This window comes from Serinus canaria, chromosome 1, assembly GCF_022539315.1.
Source record: "Serinus canaria isolate serCan28SL12 chromosome 1, serCan2020, whole genome shotgun sequence".
Taxonomy (NCBI): domain Eukaryota; kingdom Metazoa; phylum Chordata; class Aves; order Passeriformes; family Fringillidae; genus Serinus; species Serinus canaria.
Window position 1 is genome coordinate 16,723,138 of NC_066313.1, and position 27,199 is coordinate 16,750,336.

General features: G+C 44.9%; 2 protein-coding genes across 9 annotated transcripts in view; one reads left to right on the forward strand and one right to left on the reverse strand.

The window, feature by feature from the left end:
• Nucleotides 1-27,199, reverse strand: part of RPL24 (ribosomal protein L24) — a 432,745-nt gene that overhangs the window by 121,962 nt on the left and 283,584 nt on the right. The gene's annotated exons all lie outside the window — the stretch shown is intronic.
• The window catches only part of ZPLD1 (zona pellucida like domain containing 1), a 126,403-nt gene continuing 99,737 nt past the window's right edge, over nt 534-27,199 (forward strand). For 2 of the 8 annotated variants that reach the window (XM_050973466.1, XM_050973458.1), the window contains exons 1-3: nt 1,814-2,421; nt 6,564-6,671; nt 7,991-18,750. The gene's annotated coding sequence lies outside the window, so the exon portion shown is untranslated. Of the gene's footprint in view, nt 688-1,810; nt 2,422-6,563; nt 6,676-7,990; nt 18,751-19,234; nt 21,197-25,484; nt 26,732-27,199 lie in introns of those variants that run through there. The other 6 variants (XM_050973484.1, XR_001991528.3, XM_050973461.1 and 3 more) reach the window with 6 other exon arrangements.

The window sequence follows — 27,199 nt, forward strand, 5'->3', positions numbered from 1 at the left end:
GGTGACTTATGCTGTCAAGCTGTCTTGTTGGACATCAAAAACAGGATCAGGATCTGTGATCCAAATCACATGTCTTGTGTTACTGGTTAGTCCTGTGACTCAAAATTCCAAGGTTCTAGTATCGCAAAAGATTTTAGAAATTACAAATGGTGCCATGGAATTCTTTCCCTGAGTTTTTCTCTGCAACTCTGAACCACAGCAACTTTTCTCTACCCTCTTAATCCAGCTTGTCAGATTGGTACACCCATAAAGGTCTGGGGACTGGCTCTCCAGGGAAGCTCCAAGACAGATGAGAAGAGCTGGAAGCTCTTGGCACTCTTAAGTTCTCTGTCCTTTTGTCAAACCTGTTATGAGTCAGGAAATTCTATCCTGGGTGCTGCAGTGCACAAGACTCCTTCCCCACCCATGCCAAAACACAGAGGGCTTTCAAAAGGATTTTTAGCACTTGAAAAAAAAATTGTGATACAGTGATGAACCTCTCCTCCTCATTTTTTAGGTAGCCCAGACTGCTTTCCCTGCCAGAAAGGACACAGACAAGTGTTCCCTGCAGGACAGGTGGGAGCAGAGGCAGAACTGTGGGAAATACAAGCCAAGCCTGGGGAGCTGTCCTCACTTCTGGGCTTGGTCCTGCCCAGGAACCTTACTCTGGTTGTGTCCCTCAGGCTTCAAGCACAAGAAGATGATATGGTAGGCCCCATTAATGAAACAACTGGTAGTAGTGGGTGTTTACTTCTTCTTCCTTTTTTTTTTTTTTTTCTGAATTAAAAAAAGCCTGAAAGCCTTATAGACAAAGCTATTCTCAAGCTCTTACAGGGAAACCCCACTGCCTGTACCACTTCCATACACAGGCAAATGGTGGTGCATGACCTTTTGACACCAGGTTCCCAGTGAGACCTTACAGACTTAAAGTACATGGAAAAACCACTGTGAAGCTGGGGCTGTGAATGAGACCGTGCTTGGCCCTGGGTTTTCACGTTTTTTAAGAAAATGTGTGTGTGGGAGTGAAGGTCTGCCATTTCAAAGGCTGGTTCTGATTTTGTATGTCTGGGTCTATGGGAGAAGTGAGCCAATCCACACCTAGGAAAATGAAGCCTTTTGAAATGAAGCTTTCAAAACCATCAGTTAAGACTTTTTATGTTAATTAAAAGATTAATATAATTGAGTTAAAGAGCATGCAGATCACAGCAGCCTATTAGGGATATGCTATCTGCAGTTTACATATGGTTACTCACTGCAAATACCATATGTACTGTGAAGTGAAGAAGGTGGTGAGGTTAGTTATGGGTGGAGTGGAGCAAGTTGTCCTCATTAGTTATCCTGTGGTAAAAAACACAGTCACCTTATCTCTTCTAGGAATTTACTATGGGCTTGCTAATGCTTGGTAACCAGCTTGTTTTTCTGTTTTCTTTCAATACTTTCCCACCAACTTCTCCTGCACTAGAGGCTTTGTTTCTGAGAGTTACCTGGCTTCCACAATCACACTTTCTCCACATTAGGTCATTGCTGGGACTTCCTGCTTCAGAGGCCCTACAGCTGGTAATAGACACAAGGAATAAGTGACTTTCCCAGGGTGACAGAAGAAAGTGAACCTAGGCATTCCCAGTTAAGTTACTGACTTAGAAGTGGTTTATTTTGGGTTTTTCAATCTCTCCACATCACTCTCTGAGCCTTTTTCCCCAAGCCAAGCAGTTAGTTAATATAGTACCCCTTTAACACCAAAGTTTACATAGCTCCCTAGCAAACTGATTTTTTTTTTTAATAGACAGGTGTTAAAAAGAGCACTTAGTCTCTCATGGTGTGGGGACAAAACTACTAGTCAGTGTCTCTCCAGTAAGACTTCCATTTACTTTGAACAGATCTGAGCAATGCTTGTGGCTTGTCTTTCTTTCTAAGAGGTTTACAAACTCCTCATGGCTGGAGAGAAAAATAAGGGCTGCATTTGCTTTGCTCTCTGGCAGATATGACAGAGTGCTTCCTAAAGAATATTTACCAGACTTTCACTCCTATTTCTATGTTCAACTCCTGTCCTGAAAAGGTTTTGCATCACGAATTACATGTCTGTGAGAGAGCACATGGAGCATTTATTATATGAACATGGGCTTTTTTTATTGTTCAAAGCTTCCTCTAGAGAAGAGGGCCATTAACCTTGACTGCTCCTCCTTTTATAAATATCAGCCTGTTCACCAAAATTACATTGCATCCTGGAAGCTCAGTGAAGCATTGAACCCTAAAACAACTTAGCACGACCAAAACATGGCAAGAAGCAGAAACTTGGAGGATTTTAGTCATGTCTGATTGTCGTTTGTAATGTCACAGTCATTGCTTTGGCCAAGCTGGCAACACCTTGGAAGATGACGAGGCAATTTCTGGCAGAGGAACGCTGTTGAGGATCATCCTGTCTGCTGGGCTCAATTTCAACAGGTTAGCAGAACAGATAATTTAATTTTTTTCTTTTCCTTTAATCTGAGTTTCCTGCAGGAGTTTCAGCTTGAACGTGTTATGGGTTGTACTATTGGAAAACGTGGTGAGTGGCAGTTTTGGGTGAGTCTCACATTTTCCTTCAGGTGGTGGAGCCCTATGGGTTTAAAAGTTCTTAAATCAAAGCTGCCAGTATGTTTCCCAACTTCCCTTACATCTGAATCACAGGGGGGCTTTTCTGTGTTGATGATTTTAAGAAAAAGCCTTTAAAAGTCATTCAAAGTGTTGTGTAAAACACCATCTGATCATTTTTGCATTAACATTGCAAAAAGGTGGACAATTGTGTGCTGGTCCATCTGGAGTGTTTTGCTTTTTTTATGTAGCCTTTTATTAACATTTGTCTGAGCTTTGTATGTGCTTGGTAATGACAGATAATTTGTATAATGAGGAGTCTGCTGGATATCAGAGTGACAGGTCAGGGTGGGTTCTGCTGACAAATGAAGTGGGCAACTCCCAGGAGAGTGGCCAGAGGAGACGGCTGCCTAGGGGTGTTTCAGGGAGTACGTGTAATGAGCTGATGAGTATGGCTCCAGTGCTTCTTTCTGGGAATATAGAAATGATGATGAGTAGGTGATGAAAAGCAAAGCCCATGCACATGTCTTGAAAAGTGGAGTACACAATTTATACTCTTGGCTCACTGTAACTTGGTTTCGAGAGGCAAGACCTCATCCTTTGGAGGTTTCAGCCAACTCAAAACAATGCTGTGTCTCTGAGTGACATTTCATGCTGAGGAGAGGCCACTGATGTTCTATATAACAGCACTCAGAAAACTTAAGAGATGTTTAGATTAGAAATCAGATCGCACCTACACATGGCAGGTTGCTTTTTGTTTAACAAATCATTTCTCAAGAAGAGACTGTAGATGTTTATTTCTTGTGAAGATTTTGCACATCCTGCAATAGTTTATTATAGCTATAGCTGTCTTATCTGTGTTTCCTGAGCAAATTAGAAGTGGCTGGAAAAATCATAAACCACCAAAATAGCTGCTAGGTTAGGAGATGGAAATCTATAGCCTCTGAAAATGGAAAATGAGAAATTTCAGAGAATGGAAAGCATTTGTCAGTCAAAATGGAAGACATAATTCACTCAGCTTCACTGAGTTGACAAAAACTGCTTACTTGAGACACCTACTGAATCTTGTTTCTTCCCCCTGCTCCTAATTACTTCTGTTTTCATTAACTGGCTGACTGCAGTGGAATGGAGCTCCCTCAGCTTTATATGGAAGAAGCAGAGGGATGTCCTGTGTTAACAGGGAATACGGTCTTTTATTGCCATGAAAATTTTAGCACAGGTGTGAAAAAGCATAGAATGATGTGCATTTACCACAGATATTAATTTATCAGAAAAGTTTGCTTCTCAGTTTTTTTTTAGGCTCAACACTGGATGCAATTTCTTTTGCCTGACTTGTCCAAACACCTTTGGCCCAAGTTTCCAGCCATTATTTTTCTAGAGAGTTGATGAGGAGGAGAGGAATAATGTGGTTCTTGCTTTGGACAGACCTTTGTGCTGCAGCTTTTGGGCATGATGTGGGATGGTTTTAGTCTGAGCTAGGCTGTGACACTCAGCCATACCTGTCCCATGATTATGTACCCCTAAGTGTCCTGGTGGTAGCAATGACATGTTCAGAATTAATTTTCTTCAGAGAAAAGTGATCTGAAAACTTGTTGGTTCCCGGCAGGGTGGGAGGATAGCCCATAGATTTGACATGCTCAGGAGCATGTTCAGTTCCTTCCACTGTCCTGGTTATAATTTTGGCTCTCCCTGTTAAGATGCCTCTACTCCCAGAGATGGAGGCAGAAGCTCAGCTATCGCTGGGCTTCTAACCACTAGCATCAAAAATGTGCTGCAAAACAAATATTTCCTGCTCTTCTTTATAATGCATTGCAACTCCATAGTAGATATGTTCCTCTGCCAAAGTCACTCAAGTCTATAAAAAGTTTTGGGAAATGGCACCATCTGCTACTCTAAGCATGTCCCAGGAGGCCCAAAGCAGTGCTGTGCTGCATGTGCACTTACTGAACCATCTCCAAAATGTTTGCCAAATTTTCCTCTGTGCAGGGCTGACTCTTGACAGGAGTGCTCACCTTGCCCTCATGTTCTCTGGTCTGGCTGTGTGTCTGATTGGCCTGAAGAGCAGAGGGCTGCAGTGGCTGCTCAGTAAGTCCTGCTCAGCTTTTGCTGTGCTGATTCTCTGTAAGCACTACATGCCCACCCCCATCCCCATGCCATTTCCTCTCCCTAAAACAATGGGGCACCACACAGTGTTCATACGGCTGGGCAGTTTGGCTCTCAAAAGCCCCCAGCATCCCTCTCACCCTAGTGTTTGGCAGTGGGAGCCCAAGTGCCCTGCCCACAGAGCAGAGCTGGCCTTTGTCACAGTGGAAACCCAGGTGGTGCCAGAGAGGTCAGGGAATTAGAGAGTAAGTCCTGCGAGGAGTGGCTGAGGGAGCTGGGGGTGTTTAGCCTGGAGAAAAGAAAGCCTGGGGGAGAGCTTACCAGTTTCTATAATCACCTGAAAGGAGGTTGTGGCCAGGTGGGGGTCCATCTCTTCCAGGCAACTAGTGGCAGGATGAGAGCATAAGCTGCCATAGCCTCAAGCTTCACCAGGAGAAGTTTGGGTTGGACATCAGGAAGAACTTTTTCATGGGCAGGGTTGTCACACTTTGGAATGTGCTGCCTAGGGAGGTGGTGGAGTTACCATCCTTGGAGGTGTTAAAGAAATGACCAGATGTGGCCACCACCTGGGTTTCAGGGAGGGGAGATGAGGCAACCTCATGGGCTGGCTCCCCTCTGTGCTGCAGAAAGTGCCAGCATCCTACACCATGGAGAGAGATGAAGCTTCTGGTGACCAGCTAGATACAGATACTGGCCTTGGGCAAATCCACCACTTGCTCCACCAATTCACAAAATGCCCAGAAACTCTTAGGTAGGCGAGCCTTGGAAGTTTCCTTTCTGCCCAGTGTGACGTGCTTGTTTGACCATGTCACTTAGTGTATATATGAGGAGGTGTTCAGCCTGAAAGTGTTTTGATAGCAAAGTACCAGATGTTGGATGGCAAAAAAAGAGGGCACTGGAAAGTCATCAGGGAGTCAGCCATGGTCTCCCCATGTGCTTCTGGGAAGAGGCAGGAATGCAGAAGAGGCCAGGCTAAGAGGGAGAGGTGGTTGCCCCAGGCAGCTTGGGTTTTGCTTGCCTGTGTGTCCAGCAAGCTGTCCTTCATTCAGACAAGTGCCTCAATCTGTATGTGGTTTCAAGCATTTATTTCCAAAGTCATTGTGCTGTTATTTATTGATCATTATTTGTACTTTTCCTTTCAGAATGCCTCAGTCAGAGAGGCAGAAGTAATGCTGGCATTACAAAACAATTTTAACGATTTGTAAACAGTTGAACAAAAGTGTTTTCAAACAACTGTAGGGCTCCAGGCTGTTTCAATATCCCTGTGGCAGAACAAACTGAATGACTGACACATTCTTGGAAATCAGGACTGCCCCACAAATGAACTACAGACAGCAAAATATTTGCAAAATAGTCCCTTTCAGTCTTGTCAATAATTAATTTCAAAAGTGCCTAGTGCATTGCTTTATGCAACGGAACAGTTCTGTGAGCTGAACTCCATTAGAACTTTTAAAGGATTTTCTCAAGGATGACAGTGGTTTGGGAGCCTGTCATGTTAATTTACAAAAGAACCAGAAGGTGTATTTCATGTGGCTTGGTCACTCACCATGGGTGTCCTGCAATGGGGCCTTTACCACCACATCAGCTGCAGTTTAACCATATCAGTAAAGCAACATTACTCCTTCAGCAGTTACCTACAGCACAGGCTCTGCAGCACCACATGAATTTTGCTGCTGGATGCAGGGAAATAGCTCAGTAAAATGCTTTCTGCAAAGAAATGAAACTTTGCCTCTTCATTTCCTTTTTTCCAGAAAATATCCACAGGGCTGGACTAATTTCTTTTGTTTGGAGAAAGAAAGTTTAAGTTTTTTATACAAAAAAATAAAACCTGTTCTTGTACCCCAGGTTCACTCATCCTTTTGAGCATGTTGCTGAGGGAGACAACTCATGCTTTAATTCAATGTTAACAGGCTTTTCCCTGATGTGAATGCCTCTGGAAATCCTGCCTACCACCATGTTCCAGCTACCAAAGCATCATCATGGCTCGGAGTGCTCTCACCAGCTGTGGTCTCAGTGTGGTGGGTATGAAATGTGTAAATTTTATGTATCAAGAGTTTTAAGTTATTTTATAGCACCATCTGATTGCAAACCTTTCTTGCTTTTTCCCTCTGGAAGGTGATTGTCCTGGTTGTTGGGATGGATATCAAAGGCCACCTTGTCCAGCAGTCCCTGCCTTAATTAATGGAATTAGGACTGGTGTGGGGTGAAACAGAACAAGACTGAATGAGGACAGTAGTTTGAATAATTTGTTTTTCTTATAAAATTGAAAAGGTCGAGGGAGCTGGGATCACTAGCATTGCCTATCAGATTTGATTCCTTTGATGTACACAGAGTAGGGCTAATCTTGCCAAGGATCAGACAAAGGGTCTTTTCCCAGTGGAACAATAATCCCATTAATTAACACTGCTGATGCCAAGGTTGAGGGCTCATCTAACCTCCTGTGAGATACTCACTTCTATGAATAATCTCATTGTGGTTCTTTTCCCCCACCTCATTACCTTTTAACAGAAGATAATGACATAGGCCATAGATACTTTTGTACAGGATTGCCAGTGTGCACTATTAAGCTTGTAGAGTGGTTGATTTGGTTTTTTATAGATTTGAATAATTCACATCTATTTTATTTTCCTCATATGAAAGCTTAAGTGGGTATTGGCTGCAGCACAGCAAGAAAAAATATTTGGGTATTACTTAGGAAAATGAATGACATTGCAAAACTCCAGCAATTATAGCTGGAATTAAATATTTTCACTTTTCACACTTCTGTCCCCTTTTAGAAAAAACTCTGGGGTTTTTTTTTTTATTGTGGAGAACTGATGAACGAACTCCTCAGCATAAAACCACAAATGTTTTCCATGAAGAGGAGTAAAATCAGATGGTTTTAGGGAAAGCAGCTGAAAAGGCCTCTCAGACCAACTTTTTCCTTCCTTCTGATGAGAATCCAGGCCATAAGCCAAAAGTACTGTTTGTTCTCAGGCTAAATATAAGTCTCAAGAGGGCAAGTGCTTTTAGACTTTATAACCATACTCTCCTCTTGGGGAGCCTGGAGCATTTCTGCCTGGGGCTGAGGACAGGAGATGTGCTGCTCTGGGCACTGTAGTGCCTCCATCACTGCAGGAGGAGCAGGCATGCTGGAAAGGCTGAGCCAAGCCCTGTGCTTCCCTTGCTCCTCTCAGCAGAGAGAAAGACCTCTCAATGTGTGGAACAAACAAGGTGCTGTGGGTTGAATCCCACTGGCTTGTAAAGGAAGAGGAAACAAGGGGGAAGCGAGGGTCTATTATAAATGTGCATTTATTTAATGTATCCCTACGTGTGCTAACTTTGTCCCTTTTTCTAGGAAACACGTGGGAAGGGGTGAGAGAATGCAGCATGAGCTCCTGTCTGGTGATATATAATGGCTGGAGCACTTGTTGCTGCCCCGGCACCTCCTTGTCATCTGCCTGGGCAGCTGAGAGAAGAGGATTGGTTCAGCTACAGCCATGTCTCTTTGGAGTGGGAAAGCCAGACTGGGAGATGGGGAGTGAAAGGAGAGAGGGGCTGGCAGAGGCAGCTGTGCCTCTGGAGCCGGGAGCTCACGGCACCACTCCCAGCAGCCCGATTGCCTCCAGTGCCCAGCCTTGCCAGCCTTGAAATCCCTTCGTGTCCCTGCTCTGCAATTAGTGCTCAGCACTGACCCTGCTGTGGGTCCTGCTCTCCTTTCTCAACAGCTGCTATTGTGAAGGGACAAGCTGAATAGAGAGGCTTGGGTTTGTGGATCAGTGAGAGGATGCCCATAACAACCTCTATGTCTTTCCCCTACTGAGCAACAATATTAAACTTGATTAGCAGGTGAGGGACTTTTTCTGAATGGAGACAGGGAAGTATTGGTACATTTATACTGCCATTCTTCAGTGAATTATTTTTATAGCTTTGGTTACCTATGGTCCAGAAGGATAAACTAATTACTGTGGGAAGAATGTCATATCTTCCTTTGCAAGAACCATGCTGGCATCAGAAACTGGACCATTAATGATGTCTCCTTATAAATATGTTTTTGGGAACAGGGAGAGAGGGGAAAATCACAGAGGGAAAAGAAGCATTTGAGTTAAGTGACACTACTGGCTCCAACCCAACTGGCTAGAAATTGGTCACTAGGGAGTTCAGGCTTGAAATTAGTAAAACCATTCAAAGATGAAAGTTCTGGATCAGTTTCTCAAGCAGTGTAATGGGGGCAAGGACCTAGATAATTTTTAAAATGGAATGCACCAAATTATTGAAGTGATTGTGCAGCAGAGGAAGAAATTTTTTTAATAATTAACAAGACGTCTCCCAGCTAACCCTGAAATATCATGTCCAAAGGGATTGGAAAGGAGATTAGGTCATCATTTACATTTCCCTTATTACTAATCCCATGCTTGGGTGCAACAGGGAGGTAGAAGCCACAGAAGAAGCCCTTTCTTCTCCCCAGGAGAGATGGATAGATAGTGACAGGATGTATGATGAAGTAAGAAACTGTCCAGTGCTCTGGTGGAGGGATGGTGCACCCCATTTGTGTCCTCAGGTTTAACCTCTGATTTAGAGCTGAACAGGAATTTTCCTACAAGCCTTGTGAGCTGTGCTTCCTTCCTGCCCTCAGCCCATGGGATGAGGCATGCGTCCAGTTCCAAGGTCAGTGTGGGAGCCTCCTTCTACCATCAGCAGAGAGAATCGTGCATTTTGGGGGAGGGGTAACTCATCTGACCTATATTCCACATTTACTTTGGGCTGAGACAAAGACTGCTCCAAAAATGCATATCCCTTCTTGCTGCCCACACTGGGAATTGAGATGGATAGTTGTATGGCAGAGGAATCCTTTTGTCCTGAGGACAGGGTATGGCAAGGAGAAAAAAGGAGGTTTTTTTTCTCAGAACAGCTGCTCTGATGAGTTCCCAGGCAAACAAGCATTTGTTTAAGATGGGAGGAATTAAGTTCTTCGAATCATTGGTTGCCTTGGCTATTCAAAACTTTCATCAGCTCTCACCTCATCAGTCCCTCTCTTTGATGGATGTCAGGGAGAGTTTTACCACCAAGCTTTGTGGAAGGAGAGCTGAGCTAACATGAAAGTAGTTTGTTGTGTGTGTGTCTGCATGTGGTTAGCACAGCAAAACAAGACTCCGAGGCCTGCAGCTTTTCTGAGATACGCTCATTTACATCGAGATGTGCTACCCAATTACTGCAGAGCCCTTTCATGGCACTTTCCTTTTGAGATTGTGGTGCATCTTACACATGTGAACGTTTAGGTGTGTGTACGTGATGTGCATGTTTAAGCCTTTACTGTGGTGTGGGAAGAGGAAATGTATTGTTTGCCCATTTGAAGAGAAGAAGAGAAGAGTCCTGGGGGTTTTTCCTCTTAGGAAGTAATCATGCTTTGTAAGCATATTTCTCATAAGTAGGTATGCTTGAAATGTTTATACTTCACGTTCAAAAAGTAAACTACTCTGAATATAATATCAGTTATACAACACCTGCATGACTGCATTATCATTTGAACTGACGTGGAAACTATTTTTAAAATCATCTTTGCTTTCTGGTGCAATAACTTTCTTTCTGAGTTACCTGAGAGATACAAGACTGTTCTCACATTGGGGAGGTTGAGAGTAACTGAAGTGGAAACAAGGAGATTATTTATATCTCAATTACAGTACTGAGACAGAATTATGAATGAAAGCAATCTGGAAGCCTCCAGAGGATATTTCATTGCCTCTTAGTCTCCTTTCTCTTCTGGAACAGCAGTAAAACTGTATTGTGAGGAAGCTGACAGGATGTGGCCTCAGTCAACCATTGTTAGATGTGAATTTGTGAATCAGAGGCACAGACTGGAATTTTGCTCACTTCTGTTTGGAGACAAGGCTGTAAATGTTGAATAAACTCCAGAGTGACTCTGTATGGACCTATATGGTCAATTGTGGGTGACTGTGCTTCTATCCAGCTGTAGAGGTGTCATCTACCAGAAAGCATTTCCTTATTTTAGTATGTTTCTTCTGTTCTGTGCAATGCAGCCTGCTGAGGTATGAAAAGGAATAACCTCCCTTTATAACCAATCTACATCTGTGAATGAGCTCCATTCTGAAGCTGTTGAGGTGCCAGTCATTTCCCCAGAGAAATTACTCTCCTGGCTTTGCTAGCTGACAGCTCCATCCACAGTGTCTGCATGCATTTGAACTGGATCATGGGGGGTCAGCCTGGTGAAGGGTGGGTGAAATGGGAGAAAAGCAAAGTTTTCACCCCAGTTCAACTGGTACATTAAAAGAAATGCACAGCCTTGATATATAGCCACAGTCATCACTGGTAGCAACTGTTGTTAGCAGAAGAATTACATTCAGCCCCTGCAATTTGAAGTCAGAACCAGATCCATTTCTTCACCTGATTTTTGGGTGGAAATAAGGTGGGAAACCATGACAGTCTCCAAGAAGTATGATGGATGAGCATGGCTGAGCCATTCCACCTGGAGCCCTCCTACCTGGAGCACACATCAACAACTCTCAAACTGTGTAGTTCTCACCTGTCAGGTAGCTGTGGTCTCCTGTGGGAGCTTCACTTTCAGCCACCCTGGTTGGCAGTGGCAGTGTCACCTTTCCCAGGCCTGGTCCCTGGGATATTTTCCCCTGTGATTGAGGGAGGACTGAGCACCTGTTCAGCTCTCTGTCAGAAAGGAGGGAACCCAGCCTTAAAACAGAGTGTAGAGTTATGAAGCCTGAAGAAACAAATCCTGAATGCCTGCTGAAGTCAGGTATTGCTGCTCTTCTGAAGCATGACTTTGCTTGGTGCCCTTCTAGACCCATGTGGAGGTTCTCCTGCCTGGGATGAACTTCTCGTGTCAGCTTGCCTTCAAAAACCCCCTCCCTCTTCCTTGAATTAGGATTCAGGATGAGAAAACATTCCCTTTCCTTCAGAGAGATCTTTTCTAAGAAATTATTCTTTTTGTTATCTCAGTCTGTCTGGTCTTTCTCATAGTTGGCTTGGTCTGTGTTCCACCACTTTCATTCTGACAATAAAATGCAGTTATCAGGTTTAAGTTGCTTTATGCCTGTACTGGAGTTTTACACTCTGATCTGGAAGTAAAATCACAAAGCAAACATTGCAGAGAAGGTTACAATAACACTCTGGGGATTTCAGTTTGACACAGACCTATTTCTGCTGCTCATCACAGGATCATTTTATCTCCCAACGTCCACCTATAATCACATCAAATGGATTTCACTGTTTTGATTGCTTTTGAAACAACACAGCTGTTGTGTAACAATCTGGGTGTGTGTGAACTGGCACTTCTTGAGCACTTGAAGCAGGGAGCAGAAGAAGAGAAGGCATCAGAACCTGGCTTGGTGAAGCCTTCTGTGGTGTAACCAGCAGAGCTGCATGTGGGGAACAGTGAGGTACACTGTGAGTGCTGGAAAACTCAGTGAAATAATGTTTAGCAAAGTATTGTCACTGCCACTTCACCACTCATTAGCTCCCGTCCTGTTGGTCAGGAGGGCATAAAAGCCAGAGGTCTACTCCCAGCTGGGCTTTTGGGCTGCCAGTCTCCCCATGTGGTGAGGGTGGGTGCAGGTTTGGTCCATGTGTGGGCTGCTACAGGAGATGGGACTGTGGAGAGATGGGAGCGTGCCCTCCCCTGCAAGCCCTGCACTTACAGGCTGCACCTACCCCCAGCCAGCCTTTTACAGTCAGCCTGTCTGCCTGAGTGCCCACAGTGACCTGGGGCCACTGACCTGAGAAGGGCCAGGGAGAGGGCAACCACCTCCTGCTGCCATCAGAGGGACCTTGCTGCTAATGTGGCAGGGCTGGTCTGGTCGGGTTGTGACCTGCTGGCTCTCCATTTCAGCTGATTCCAACTCCTGTGAAAGATGCAGCCTTCTTCTTTTACTTCCCACTGTTAACAGGTGAAGCAAGTTTCTCTTTAAAACTGTTTTAATGGACTTCCCAAGGGTTTTCTCCTTTTGTGGCAAACACAGACTGACAGTGAGTATTAAAGTTATCCTTTTTTGCTGTGGCTTCTCATCTTTTATGGTAGAGACATTGTGCAATGCACCTTTTGGACTAAAGTACACGCAGGGTGAGGTATTAATCAGTCCAGCCTGTTGTCTCTATAGTCTATTTACATCTGTGAATGAACCCCATTCTGAAGCTGTTGAGGTGCCAGTCATTTCCCCAGAGAAATTACTCTCCTGGCTTTGCTAGCTGACAGCTCCATCCACAGTGTCTGCATGCATTTGAACTGGATCATGGGGGGTCAGCCTGGTGAAGGGTGGGTGGAAGGGGAGAAAAGGAAAGGAGAATATCTGACAGAATTTTTTGGGTTGGAAAAGACCCTAAAGATCATCTAATTCCAACCCCCCCTGCCATGAACAGGGACACCTTCCACCAGAGCAAGTTGCTCAAAGCCCCATCCAGCCTGGCTTGGAACACTTCTAGGAATGAGGTATCCACAGTCCCTCTGGGCAATCAGTTCTAGTGTCTCACTACCTGCACAGAAGATAATTTCTTCTTGATGTCTCATCTAAATTTACCCTCTTTTGGTTTGCAGCCATTCCCCCTTGTCCTACCATTACGTGCCTCTGTAAATGTCCTCTTCCATCTCTCTTCTAGGCCCCCTCAGGTACAGAAAGATTGCATTAAGGTCGCTTTGGAGCCTTCTCTTCTTCAGGCTGAACAACCCCAAATTTCTCAGTCTTTCAATCCCAATTCCCAACCTTTCTGTGCCAGGTAAATGGAAATCTAGTTCAGTCAGAAAGATCTGCTTTTAAACCCAAATCTAAGTGTACCAGAAATTCATCTGGAGCACGTTGGTAGCAAGGGGCTAGGAGCTGACTCCATGGATTTATGTATTGGCAGGGTGGAGGTGACACTCTCTGCTCCCAGCTCAGCTGCAGCTGGAGCAGTGTCTCCTACTTTTCTATCAGCCCTGACAGCTGGTCTGCAGCAATCCCTGCATGACATATCCTGAGGTAAGAGAGAGGGAAAGCTTGGATCAAAGCTGTGTTTGAATGTTCTGGTAGGCTCTGACTGTATCTGGCTGGCTGACAAGTCACTTTTACACTCCTTGGGTATATTTCAGAGGGAAAAGGGAAAGTCACAGACGTGTTCAGTGGTAAACCTGCCAGCGGTGTGAAGGGTGGCCAGATGAGACAATGTGCTTTGTTAAGGAAAACCCACTTTTGTTAAGGAAAACACACCCACAGACTCCTGGAGGCACCCTGCTCCCAGTTACAGTGCCACTGGGGAGGATTGGACCCAGCCTCCCAGCCTTCCTAAACCCACAAATGCCCTGTCTCCTGGCATGGCACTCTGCCAGTGCTCCCACGCTGCTGTGTGTGAGCCTTGCCCTCCAAACGTGTCACATTTGGGGCTGGCATCACCACCACCTCCCCTGAGAGGGTGATCAATGGTGAGAAGGTGAACAATGGCCACATGCTGGCAAGCAGCAGCCCTGGTGCAGCCTGGAAACCCTTCTGGCTAAGAGCTGATTTGGCTTCAGGCACTTCCCCCCCCAGCCTTCCAGCTTGCAGGGGAATAATTTCCTAAGGGAGCAGCAGAGCTTTCCTTCAACACCTAGTGGTGACAGAAATGCACGAACTGGGGCTTTCACAGAGGGGGCAATGGGTATCTTCCAGGTGATGGCATCCCTTTTCCTCAGCCTGGCACTGGGGTGAGGTGAGAGCTGAGGGCAGGTACTCACACGTGCCCTCAGAGATCTGGGTCCTTGCCCTACGGTTTTGGTGCCTCTGCAAAACTGGGTCATCTCCCAAGTCCGTGCCTGAGCTCCAGCTCTGGAAACACCAACATGTGTTCAGACTTAGAACAGGCAGGCTGCCTACAGACCCCCAGTTTGGGATAGATGCTGGGGATTGCCCCAGAGTCCAGATACCCTACAGCCTCCTTAATGGGACCTCCTGCTCCCCTTCAGGGCTTAGAGGGCTCTTACAGAGGGCAGGACCACTTTGGTTGGTTTGTTGGTTTCTGTGACACTTCCTTTTGCAAAGTTGCTGTTTCCCCTTTGCCATGGTTCAGTGGATAGCATTTACAGTTCAACCAATAACAAGAAAATGTTTTTGCACTCAGGTATCAATAACAAAGAGCTTAACTAGGACATGATCAGGCCCATGACTCTGAATAATGCAAGCTAGAGTGTTATAGATACAGGTTAGAGTGCTACACAAGGGAAACCAAAGACAACTAAAGTATCTGACAAAATAAATAAACAGAAGGTCTCAGCCAGAATCTAGATTGCATTGCTGAGTCTCAAAGTGTGCCTTTGGTTCCACACCAAAGTGTGCCTTTGGTTCCACTTGTTTTTTGCTTTTCCACTTGAGCTGCCAATGTGGTATCACCTAGTTCTGGGGGCAGAGGGAAGGAAGAAAGTCCCCTCCCTTCAGAGAGGTTTAACCAGTCTGAGCCACAGGAAGATGACTGCTTCCATCTCCCACCCCTGCAGGGAGCAGTGGCAGAAGCCAGGAGGTGATTTGGGCCAGGACAGGGTGAGGAAGCAGGGCAGCTGCACAGCCCTGTTGTCTTTTGTTAGGACCATCTCTTGGGGGCTGGAGGTGAAGAGGGGAGGGGAGCTAACACCTGCTGGGTCCCTGCTGGGCTTTGTGGAGGCTGTGGGGTGGAGGCTGGGGTGCCCCTCCTCCTGCAAGCAGAGCTGCATGACAATGCACATCTCTGGCACAGCCCTGTTTGTAATATTTTGCAGCAGAATCTTACAAACCCCATCAGCCTTAGACCTGCTTGGGTGCCTGGTAGGCAAGCACTGTGGTCCTCAATGTTCTCATCACAGTGCCCCTCAATGGTTGCTTTATTTTCCCTTAAACTCTTCTCATCTCTTCTGTGGTAGGTGCATCCATGTCTTGCACATCTGTTTCTCCCAATCACTTCAGGATTTTGTGCAATTTGTCCCCTTTGCAAAGAATTTTGAATGGCTGTGGGTGTGCAAATATCTCTTTTTGTCTCTCAACTAGAGCCTCTGTGGGCAGCAATTGTGTACAGTACAGCACAGATGCAGTCTTTAAAAAATAAACTGGCTACCTGCAGGCAAACAGTTATGCTGGCACCTAGAAAATAGCAGTGAGATCTTCATATACTGCAGGATCATCTGCCTTGCCCTGCTGTAAAAACATCTCCTTGTTTGTGCATGGATGAGTGTCCTGTACCCTGGTGGTGCCTCACAGCATGCTTATGAACAGCTCTCACTCACATGAGTGGCATTCCATCAGGAAACAGGAGCAATACCGGGCAATTAAGATAATCAGCTCACAATGGGAAATGTCACAGCACCATTAAAAAAATGTGTAAACAGCTCACAGGCTGTAAATATTTTTCTCATTGATTAATTTTAATTTGTGTTTCTGACTCGTTATGCAGTAAGAATAAGGTGAGAATTAGATCACAAGTCAATAAGATCAGGATAAAGAAAATGAAAGAATGTGCAAAATTTTCTCATAATGGATCATGCAAACAAGTCTCATTCTACTGTGTAGTGATTAGCATTGGCACATACAATAAGTATAAGAAGGTGGTCTGTGGCATGACCATACAGTTTGGCAAATGCAGGACAAATTCAGGATAATCCACACTGTCTGCTTTTGAGGAGAGAGACCAGGAAACAGAAAGTGGGAAATTAAACCCTAACCCAAATGTCATTTGGCTTTAGATAACAGTGCTGGTATCAAATGTGCAAGATGATTTACTCAGTCTTTTGCTTTTGGTTTTACAAAGTCTGGGTATGCCTTTAATTTTGAAGGTAGTGGTAGATTGTCAGCATACTGCTCCACCCACAGTGAAAACCACAGCTCAAATGGCTCTACCATGAAATAAACAGAGGCTCAAGATTTGTCTGGATGACTGGTTATCTTTACAAAAGTGATACAGACCTCAATGTGATGATAATGTGACACAGATATTTATAAAATAACTGTTGTTGTGCTTGTCTCTGTAGCTCCTTTGTTCTCTGATTTAGGACTTATTAAAATGTCAGCAGCTATTTATTATGCTGTGAATTTATACAGTGCTTGGCCTAAAATATTGTTTCTTTAGATTTTCCAAAACAGTGTGAAGTTATGGTCAGTACAGCAAGGATGACTGATGTTGTTAACTGTGTATTCTCAGCCTCAGCCTGTGGATTTAATCCATGATGTGTAAAGGAAACACTGTATTACAGAGCAAATGTAAGTGGTGTTTATTCATTGTGAGGGTGTGGGGGCTGGAAAATGTGACTGAGTCATAAAATCCCAAGCTTTCCCAAAATTTGGGTGTGTTCAGAAGCAGAGTTTTCATCCCTGTGACTATACATGAGACAACTAACACAGTCTCATTTAATTCAGGAGAGACGCTTGAAAAACATCAATATTTTGAACTCAGTTTCTCACATGGCAAGATGATAAGATCTTTTCATAAACCCTCCTTTTTCACAGTCCCTTTCCCTGGGCATTGGGCCTTTTATTACTGAGGCCCATGGAGGCAATAACTGCCCCACACCTCTCTTAGCCTAGGATTTGCCAGTGTGGGATTTGTCAGGCTGGGTAATTAAGGCTGCTCTTCACTGCTGAGGTTCACTTCCAGCTCAAGCTGCACAAAACACAGCTGGTGCTCTCCCTGAGTGGACGAGTTCTGGCTGGGCATGGTCTTGGACACCCCTGAGGAGTCTCACCCTGAACCCAGCTAAGACCAGCTGGCAGTGCCAAGCTGCTCATCCCTGTGGATGGAGAAGGCCCTGGCAGCACCCAGGGCAGGGCTGGGGTCTGCAGCTGCTGCTGGCCCTTGGTTGCACAAGGAGCTGCTTCCCTGTGCCAGGCCAGGGGCTGTGGGTGGTGGATGCCACTTCCCATCTGTGCCTGGCCAAGGAGGATGCTCAGTGCTGTTGCCTCAAGTAAGTAATTATTCCAGAGTAGGCTCAGCTTGGAAAACACCCTCCCCTTTTGGCATGACCTGTCTCTATGCTGGGACTTCTCAGCATTGTGGGGAAATGAAATGAACACAAACAACACAAACTCTGAGCCTTGGCCACTGCCATCCAAACTAAACAGGGTGTGGGCATAGTGATCCCACTTGGCTTTTTCTGCATCTCCATTCATGGCTGGGAGGGAAGAATTAACCCCGCTCCTGCTAAGCTGCCCTGCCGACCCTTTCCAGGCAGCAGATGGGTGTGTTGCTGCTGGCATTGCTGCTGGTGTCCCTGCTAGCCACGGGCACAAGGAAGGAGGTGTCCCCTGGGGTTGGGGATGTGCTGCCACTGCACTGTGCAGGGTCCTGCTGGCGCTGACTGCACCCTGCGGGGCTGAGCTCTCTGTGCTGTCTCTGAACTGTGGGGAAGCTGCACACTAAATCCTGCTCTGATCCTGACATTGCTGTGCAGGGTCCTCTTCTCCCTCTGTTTTGGGCTCCCTGTAGGTGCTGTCACTCCTGCCTGTCCCATCTCTCCCTTCAGCCCTCCCCTGTGTCACTGGCATAGTTGTTTTGTGACAAGAAGGTGGTAACAGGGCCCAACAGTCTTCTCAGGCAGATGTGTAACTCTCTCTGTGTAACTTTGCTGCAGTTGTTCCAAGGAGTGACATCTGTCTTTGCTCTGAGCTGGGTGACAGATCCAAGCTGCCACCCTAAATCACTTCCCATCTACAGTCTTCGGGAACAAGGACAGGGCATGTTGCTGTTGGATCCCCAAAATGTGCTAAGTTTGTGCATCTGCTGTTGGGTTTCCTGATCTCTGACAGTGCAGCAAGTGGAAGAGTTGCAGCTGCTCTGCCAGAGCCTCTGTGTGTTCCAAAAACCCCAGAGGTGTGCGCCCAGCCTGCCCAGAGTCCCTTGGACTGAATGTCCAGGCTGTCCAGAACTATTGCTGATGCTCTCTCACAGCAGGGAGAAATATGACTGTTTGTGTTCTGCATCCCCCTTTTATTTCTGTTTTTGCCAAGATAGGTTACTACTCTAAACCTAATGGGTTTAGGAGCTTCATCATTTATTTTTCTAACCTGAGTGATTGTATTCCCACAGGTCCAGATAATGAAAAGCTTCTGATGGCAACAGCTCTGTGTATTGACAAGAAAGAGAAATGTGTTTAGGAGCCTAGAAGATTACATAAAAAGACAGGTAACCCTTAGTACCCCAAATATCAAAGATCCAGTTTAGGAAAGTGTTTATAGAAGACAGCCTGGAGGGCAAAGTCCTGGGGGAAGAGGTCCATTTTGTAAGGATTTTCACAGAAGACTGGACAAATGACTAGAGAAGGTATTAAGAGTGCCACTCTGGCATTGCGTGTTGATTGATTGATTCTCACTGAATTATTTTTTAAAAAAATAATAAATCAATAATATAAATAAATAATAAATAAAACAGCTGTTAGATGGGCCATGCTGGCCTTCTCTGAGCTGGCTTCCAGGACAGTGAAAAAGATGACCCAAGAGGGATTTTCTATTTCTGTGCTTTTAATGGCTGTATCAGTATTTGAGCTGAACTGAAGAAATCCATACTGGAAGAAAAACTGGAGTCCTTGGCTTTTAGCCAGCCACCTCTCTGGCTGTCTGCTTCTCTGTTCCCAGAACTTCCCTGAATGTAAGGGTTTCAGGCCCAGGCAGTGTAAGGGTAGATGTGCCAGGAGCCTGGTGGTGAGGAGCTGATGAGGGGACCTGCCTATCCAGCACATGGAGCATGACCCAGCCATCTGGCAGTGCCAGGGAGCCCTTGGCTTCCACACCACCAGTGAGTCACACTGCTGAGGGCAAAGGGCCAGCCAGCATGGGCAGATGTCCTGCTTTGGCACACTGCATGGCTGAGGTTTTAAAATGTGAATAGACTGTATGTGAGAAGGAGTACTGGAAAATGCTTGTGCACAATGGCTTCTTCCAATGGATACTGGAGCTTTTTAGAATCAGGCAAGCATGAGCACTCTGTAGCACCAAACCCAAGATCAGAGTGGATTTAGCTGCCCTGTCTTAGGGCTTATGCTTCTATGAATATACTGATTAACACCAATTTTCATGCTGGCTGACTCATAGCTCCTAAGCAATCATGTTGTAGGCTTGTTATTTTTTCCAGTGTTGCTTTACCATGCCTAGGATGTCCAACCAGTCGTATGGAAGCACATTTGGACTCTCAGTGTGATGCTTCTTGGGCTAGCAATTTTCTTGCAATTGGCCAATTCTTATGGGCTAGAAAAACAAACTCTGTAAGGATTTAGGCCTTGGTGTTTGGCAGGGTTTTCTACAATGAGGGTGGTCAGGCACTGGAACAGGTTGTCCTGAGAAAGGGTGGATGCCCCACCCCTGGAAACATTCCAGGGCTCTGAACAACCTGTCCAGTGGATGGTGTCCCTGCTTATTGCAGGGGGCCTGGATGAGATGACAAGGTGTCTTCCAGACCAAACTCTTCTGTGATACCACACCCACTTTCTCATTCATGTCTGTGTTTAGTTCTGAGCTTTATCAGTGGTGAGTGTGTATCCCACATCACTTCCATAACCCTGTATTTTTAATACCAACACACACACACAAACAAAATAACAGTTGAGCTTCTAAAACTGATCTGAACATACATGTTTTTACAAACTCAGGTTTCACTTGCCTTTGGTTTTGATTCTTATAAGATATCTGCTTTGAAGCACTTCTGAGCTCCGGGAACTTAATTTTGTTTTAATGAGAGTCCAGATTGTCTTAATTGCATGATACTTGGCACTGCTAAGAAAAACAGTAGCAATCATAAGACCTTTGCCAGAGATGTACCAGAACCTGTGGGTTGTTTTTTATATGTCTTACGCTCCAGCCCAGTTTTCAGGAGTGGCTGATTATTATTGCTGCTTTCCAGTTAGTGGACATGAACTTTAGTAATGAGTAACTTTGTTTTCTACATCTGATATGACACACAGTACCTGGAAATTCTGTTTATTTTTTAAAGGATAAGATGAAAAACTGCTTTGTCATAGCTGACTCAGAGCCTCAGTATTTATCATCATGGTGCTGAGCCCCATCAGTTCATTGAATGCTCACACGTGAGCACTTGTGTTTGTGGGTACACATCACTGCAAGCAGATTTCTCCTTCCCAACCCATGCTAATTACCCTGTCCATTAATTCAAAGTCTGAGGGATGGGGGAAGGCAGAGATGATAATTAATCATGGACTGGAAAGCTTGTGCTGTTTGAATTATAATAGTATGTGTCAAGAAACAGGCTAATCCATTGGAGCTGGATTCAGTGCCCACTGGAGTCAATGGATTTGGCTTTGTTGACTCCAGCAACACAGGATACAGCTTGTGAAGGCTGACCCACCTCCAGCTCAGACAAAATGGCCCCATCTTTAATGCCATGAGATTTTTCTGCATGGCTGAGTATTTCAAGACTCTCTTTCCCATTATTCCAGTGTAATTCCCCTTTGCTGGTAAGTCACCAGCACTTCTTTAAAGGAACTGGGGAGATTAACGTCAAGTGGCCCACCTGGGCTTCGTTGGGAGGGAGATGGAGCAGTAGGGCTGAGGAAATTGGAAGAGACTGATGATAGTTACATCAGTGTGTTGTAGAAGGGAGAATCCCCTTTGAAGAAGAGGTAAGTGGGCTCTAAGGTGCCTCCTTTGGGTTATAAAAGGCCTGGAAATGCATTATCACATTTTAATTTTCTCATCTAGAGGGATGAAACAGAGGCAAAAAGGTTTGATGGGACCTGCCCCCTATGGCTGTGGCCAAGAGAGTGCATGTATGTTGATTCTCTTATTGGCTAAGAGAGCAGGTGGTGACAAAATCCTAGCCCAAAAGATATGATTATTCCTCATTTCTGTATGTGTTCTCCAGGCAGTAAGTACCTTTTCTTGTGCTGATGCTGTGTAAAATTTTAGTGAGGCTTTATTTATTTTTTCCTGATTTTTGTGAATCATTTGACTCAGCCACAGTTTCTTTAATGCCCTTGTTTTTTTCTAATTCATCCATTAAGAGGTAAATAATTTATATCAGTGTGACTTCTAAAGGAATATTTGTTAATTAATTCAAGCTACCTCTATTATTTGCCTTACCCATTGAACTGGTAGTAGCTATGGACAGGCATAATGGCCCTCTCTGAGCAATTATAATTTTATTTCCTTCTGACAAAAACCAGCCCAATTTAATAAGTGTTTGAGCCTGGGTCTTGGTTTTGTTGCAAAAGAGAGGTACTCTTAATATGCCTTAGTTAGCATTTGGTGGGAGCCTGGGGAAGACAAAGCATTTTTGTAGCTGTGACTCTGGATAGTGAGCTGAGCTAGTCCGCCTGTTAATTATGGACTGTAGCATGAATGGCCTGACCCTCAAAACCACTTTGATTTTGCAGATTTGCTAGGTCCACAGATCTGCAAATAAATCTTTCAGGTATAGACACCACGTACGGGTGTGAAATAACTTTTTTTTTTTTTTTTGTGCTGCTTGGCTGCCGTTACAAGGAAGTTCTGTCCCTCAAAGTGCGAGCAGAATGGAATTAATTTGGCTTTACCCCATCTCTTATTAAATGCATGTAGCCCTGGCATGTGAGACTTGCCATACATAGCGTAAGAGAACATTTTTTTCAGTGCCTGTGCTTACAAAGGTGGCTATTCCTTCCCATTTCTCAAGTGCTCTTCCTCCCTTCTTCAGTGTAATCTCTCCTGCTGCTGCCTAAGGCTTTCATTATCCAAGGAATATGATCTCAGCCTGAAATCCAAACCAAGATGTAAACAAAAGAGCAAGTGGCAGAGTTGTTGGCTTTGGGTTGTTTTGTTTTGTTTTTCCTTGGCCTGTGTTGGCTGTTTTGGAGAAGTCACCCCTGTGTTTAGCATCTTGTTTCAATTTCTGAGGTGTTCCGTGTCTTTGGAGGGTGACCCTGCACTTGCTTGTGGTACGCTCTCCTGATCACCTCTGTTCATCGCTGATATGCACTTGGCTCGTTTTATCAGTGTGATCTGGAGGTGGGGGCAGGAGGGGGAACCCTGGTGCTTGGCAGGTATCACTGAGAGCCTGCACAGGGCCCGACAGGGTGAGCCAGGGCTGTGAAAGAGGGGCAGAGAATGTTCACCAGCTACAGCTCTGTGCTTAAAGCCACTCCAGCGAGTGACACCGCTGTGGGGAGGAGAGCCTCGGTACACTCGTATGTCCCTGGCCAGCCATGGGGAGACAGTGCCTCCTGCCAGCCCGGAAAGGGACATGTGCCCCCTGTGCCAGGCTCCTGGCAGCGCTGCCAGGGTGAGCATGGTCTGGGAGCCCCCTGAGTCTCTTGCTCCTGTTCTCCCTCTCTCCTCACCTACCCACAGAGCCCAGCCTGGAAGTGGGTGTTATAAAAGAGAGCTCGACTAGGCCAGTATTCAAGCAGCAATTGATTTAATAATTAATACAGTAAAGTATGAGCAATACAGCGCTGGGTACAGTGGGGGCAGTTTTCCCTCCAACTGCACACTGATGGTTGGGGCTTACAGGTATTTACAGGGGTACTCATAAACTTTCTCAGCATTTTCTATTCCAAATTTTTATGTCACAATTCTATACACTGTTATGATTTAGTCTTCTCAGGATGTATCCCAGAAAGGAGTATCCCAGGTGGTGGGGTATGGCTTCTGAAAGAAGAAAGAAGTATCCCAGCTGGTGGGGTCCAGCTTCCAGATGTAGGTCCACCTTTTAATTTCAAGGACTATAAATCTCATAATACTGATATCCAACATCCCTTATTTGAAACTATTAATCATTGAATTGGTGTTCATCTTCCTTTCTCAAGCTGCTTTTCACTGTTTTGTTAAGGCCTCGAGATAAGCATGCTTCCTTTTTATATATTCTAAAGCTATAGTTTCAAAGATCCTTACTACAAGAAATATTCTAAAATCATACTTCTAAAAGGTTATTATTGCAAAACTCTTTAAGGCTTAGCTACAAGCAGAAAGTTCCTGTCAAAAAGCAACATCTTAAAGCTTTAATTGAAATGCTCCTAAATCAACTTAAGACTTATAAAAGTTAATTGTAAAAAAAGAGATAGGTTCAAAGGCCTTCTTCCATGTTTTACTTTCCTCAGTTATTATTAGAATTCGTCTTTATAACTGTCCCATGGTCGGTTTCCACACATATCACAAATACACAGGCTGCCTGTGTGTACCTGACACGAAACACAGCTTTGTATTTCACGCTGGCTGCTGCAGCCCTGACCGATACTGCCGTCGCTGCGCTGTGCTCGGGAGCTGCTTAGAGCGAGGGCAAGCCCGGGGCACTGAAATGTTTGGAGTTGCGACACCTCCTGTGTGCCCTGCCGGTTCCAGCTCTCGCACTCCTCCCCGCCTCGCTGACAAACACCAGAGGAATGTGCCGAGCTGAAGTCTCAGGGTTTCTGTTTAAATTTCCACTTTTATTTTGACTTCTTGAATAAAAGAAGCTAAAGAGATGCACAGTTTCCTGGGCTTCTAAATAAGACAATGCGGTGCTGCTGGTGTATCTTCAAAAATTAGCCACGGGATTTTAGGTGAGAGAGCCCCCTTCTCAGAGAGCAGGTACTTGTGTCCTGCACATACATTGAGAAGAGCAGCAAAATCATTAGCTGCTCCCAAAAGCTTGGCCTAAGAATTTAAAATATGTTGTCCAAGAGAATATGAAGGTTTGAAAGACAACTTATGTTGTGGCTCCTAGTGTGGCCTTCTAGGCAGCACCGAAATGCAAACAACATATGTTATGAAGCTCTCTTGAAAAAGCAAGTGCATTTCATATGCTGTGCTCATGTTTCTGGTGAGATCTTCCACAATTATTTTGATGTTAGCCTGATCAGTTACTGAGCTTTCATTAATTGCTACTGGGGGGTTTCTTCATGCCTTACAACTGGCTGATCAGTGATTTAAAGTTAAGTGAAGGCTGGAATTTCAAAGTCTGCAAGATATTTTGCACTTGGGAATGTTTTCAGCCATTACTTCTAACCTGCATACTTGTCTTCTGTAACCTGGATTAATGTTTTCTTTCTTCAGTCAACACCATAATTGAAGTAATGATGTTAAATTAGTCATGATCCAGTAACTTACAGCATGGGATGTTTTGTCAGCACAGAACATTGTATGTTTTAGATTGTAGGGTAGGAGTCCACTCACTCACTTTTTTTTTAATTTTAAAAAATAAATAGCACAAGTTGGGATGCTTTCTAAACCTAATAAAAATAGAGGAAGCAAATACGATTATTTTTAGGGTTCCAGCTCAAAGGGGTAAAGGTCAAAGGCCTGTAATGGATTGAAGTTATTAATTAACAACTACTTACTGGATTTTTCCTAATTTATGACTTCATGCATTATTACTCTTTTGGTAAAACATCATAAACATGCCCACTGAGTAATCATACAGTATGAACTGACAAAAAAAAAAAAACTTAGAACACAGCAGCTACAAATTAGTAGAGTCTCTTCTTGACTGCAGCAGGTCAGAATTCACTCAACAAAGCCCTTTTTTGAAAGAATGAATTCTCACTTATAAGATAGAGGAATCCCCCTGGGTGCTGGACAGGACTTGGTTCTGCCAGGGTGTGCTGCCCATGCCTGGAGCAGGGCACAACTGGGCCAGAAATCAGCTGCATCCTTCTTAGGGACACTTGGTGTGGCTCCCTCTGTGACTGTACTCCAGGGGAGGGTGAGGGCTCTGGTGCCATGGCTATGCTGAACTGACTAGGACACGCTCTGGAGGGCCAAGGAATTGCTGGGCAAAGTGGGAGCCGTCATGGGAGACCCCCAAGTGGCTTGTGATGATGGACATTTATCTGAGCTTTTATTTAAACAAGACTGTGCAATTTGAAGAGAATATCAAACCTCAAAATTACTGTGGAATCATCTGCTTCCCCACTAGTCTGCAGAATTTAACACTTAACCACCCTTTATAACCAGGGCATCGTGAATGTTTGTATCCCCTCTAGCAGGAGTGGAAATGGAGAAGAAGAGAGGCAAGTCTGGAAAGTGAGAGTGGAGTTGGGAAGATGAAGACCAAAGGGCTTGATGGGGCTTTTTCTCTCCCTAGTGTCTGGAGAACTTTTCTGTGTGGGGGGGAACCCACAGTCCATCTTGTTCTGATTCAGCCATATTTCAATAATAAATGCAATTTCAGTGTGAAAGGCTGAAACATGCCTGGAAATCAGTGTTAATTAGACAGTGGCCATTTTACTTGTGGGAGGTTTGATCTTGGGCAGAATCCCCAAGGGATCAGGATCCTGCAGGAGGAGGATTTCCATATCTGCCTGATTGCCTCTCTGCCTCCCATCATCATGGCTATTTGCAGTCACTAATAACCTCATAACTTGCCTGTAAGGCATTGTCTTTGCCTTATGGATTAGAGGCTGAAGTGCTGTACAGACAAATGACTTGCCCAAGGTCATGCAGGAAATCTCTGTGTGAGCCAAGAACTTCAAAACCAGCATTTCTGAATCATGGCTTTAACATCTCTGCACCAGCTTTAGCTTGGTTAAGGCTGGGTCCCTGCGCAGAAGGAGAGAGCGGAAAAAAACCCAAAAAACCACAAAGCACACCAAACCCCATGTTCACACTCTTTAGTGAGAATCAGTGCCTCTAACTCAAGCTTTTCTCCTATGCTCTGACCCTTACTATTTCCCCAGCTGTCAGTTACTCTGAAGAGCCTTTCCCACTGTGTTCAATTGGTCAATGAGGGAACCTTCAGGGTCACAAAGCTTTCTTGCCTGCTGCCTCCTGGATTTTCCTTTGTTTCCTTTTCCTTTTGGTGGTGTTGGAGGGCAGGCAAGGGAGGGACCTCAGAGGCAGGCAGCCAAGGGTGTGAGCAGTGCCAGGTTACATAATGGCTGTGCTGACATGGATTCTGGTAACTGCTGCCTATTCCTGCCCTGCCAGGAACAGCCCATCAGGCGGCACGTTTTGAAAGTCTAATCAGTCCAGAGCAATAATCTGTTGACCCATACAGGGCTGCAGGAGAAACCCTGCTCATATGAGCATGTTTTCTGAGGGAACTTATTAATTAAATGTAATAATATTTAATTATCTTGGTAATAGGTGGCTGGGAACTACAGGAGTCTGATGGAGCAGATGTGAGAGGCTAGGGAGGTTGGTGTGATCACAGTGCAGGAGGGAGGGCACAAGCTGAGCTCAGGGGGGATGCAGGGAGCTGCTCTCAGGAGTGCCTGACCCCAGAGGCAGGATGCTGGCAATCCCTGGTAAGCAGTGCCTCATTCTGCTCACATCTGCTCAATAAAGGTTATGATTCCCTCTCATTTTTTTTGTCTACCTCCTCTTTTGTTTATTGATGGTCTGCAGGGGTGGAGTTGCAGGCATTTTGAAGTGCCCAAGCAAATCCTCTGTTGGTTTGAGCTTTAAAGACATCTGAACACGCTGGATACACCACTTTCTGACATGTACAGGATTGGAAACTTTATCTTATTTTCAGTAATTGCTTTAAACAGGATGCTATCCTACATTTTCTTCATTAAGCAGTCTAGCTCTTTAACTAACTGATAAAGCAAACCCTGATATCTCATTTCTGCATTTTTCCTGCCCACTTTGAGTTCATTAATTTATCCATGCCTCCTCCTTGTCACAATGTCAGAGAAGCAGCTCAAAGCCTAGTGATCTGAAGGTGA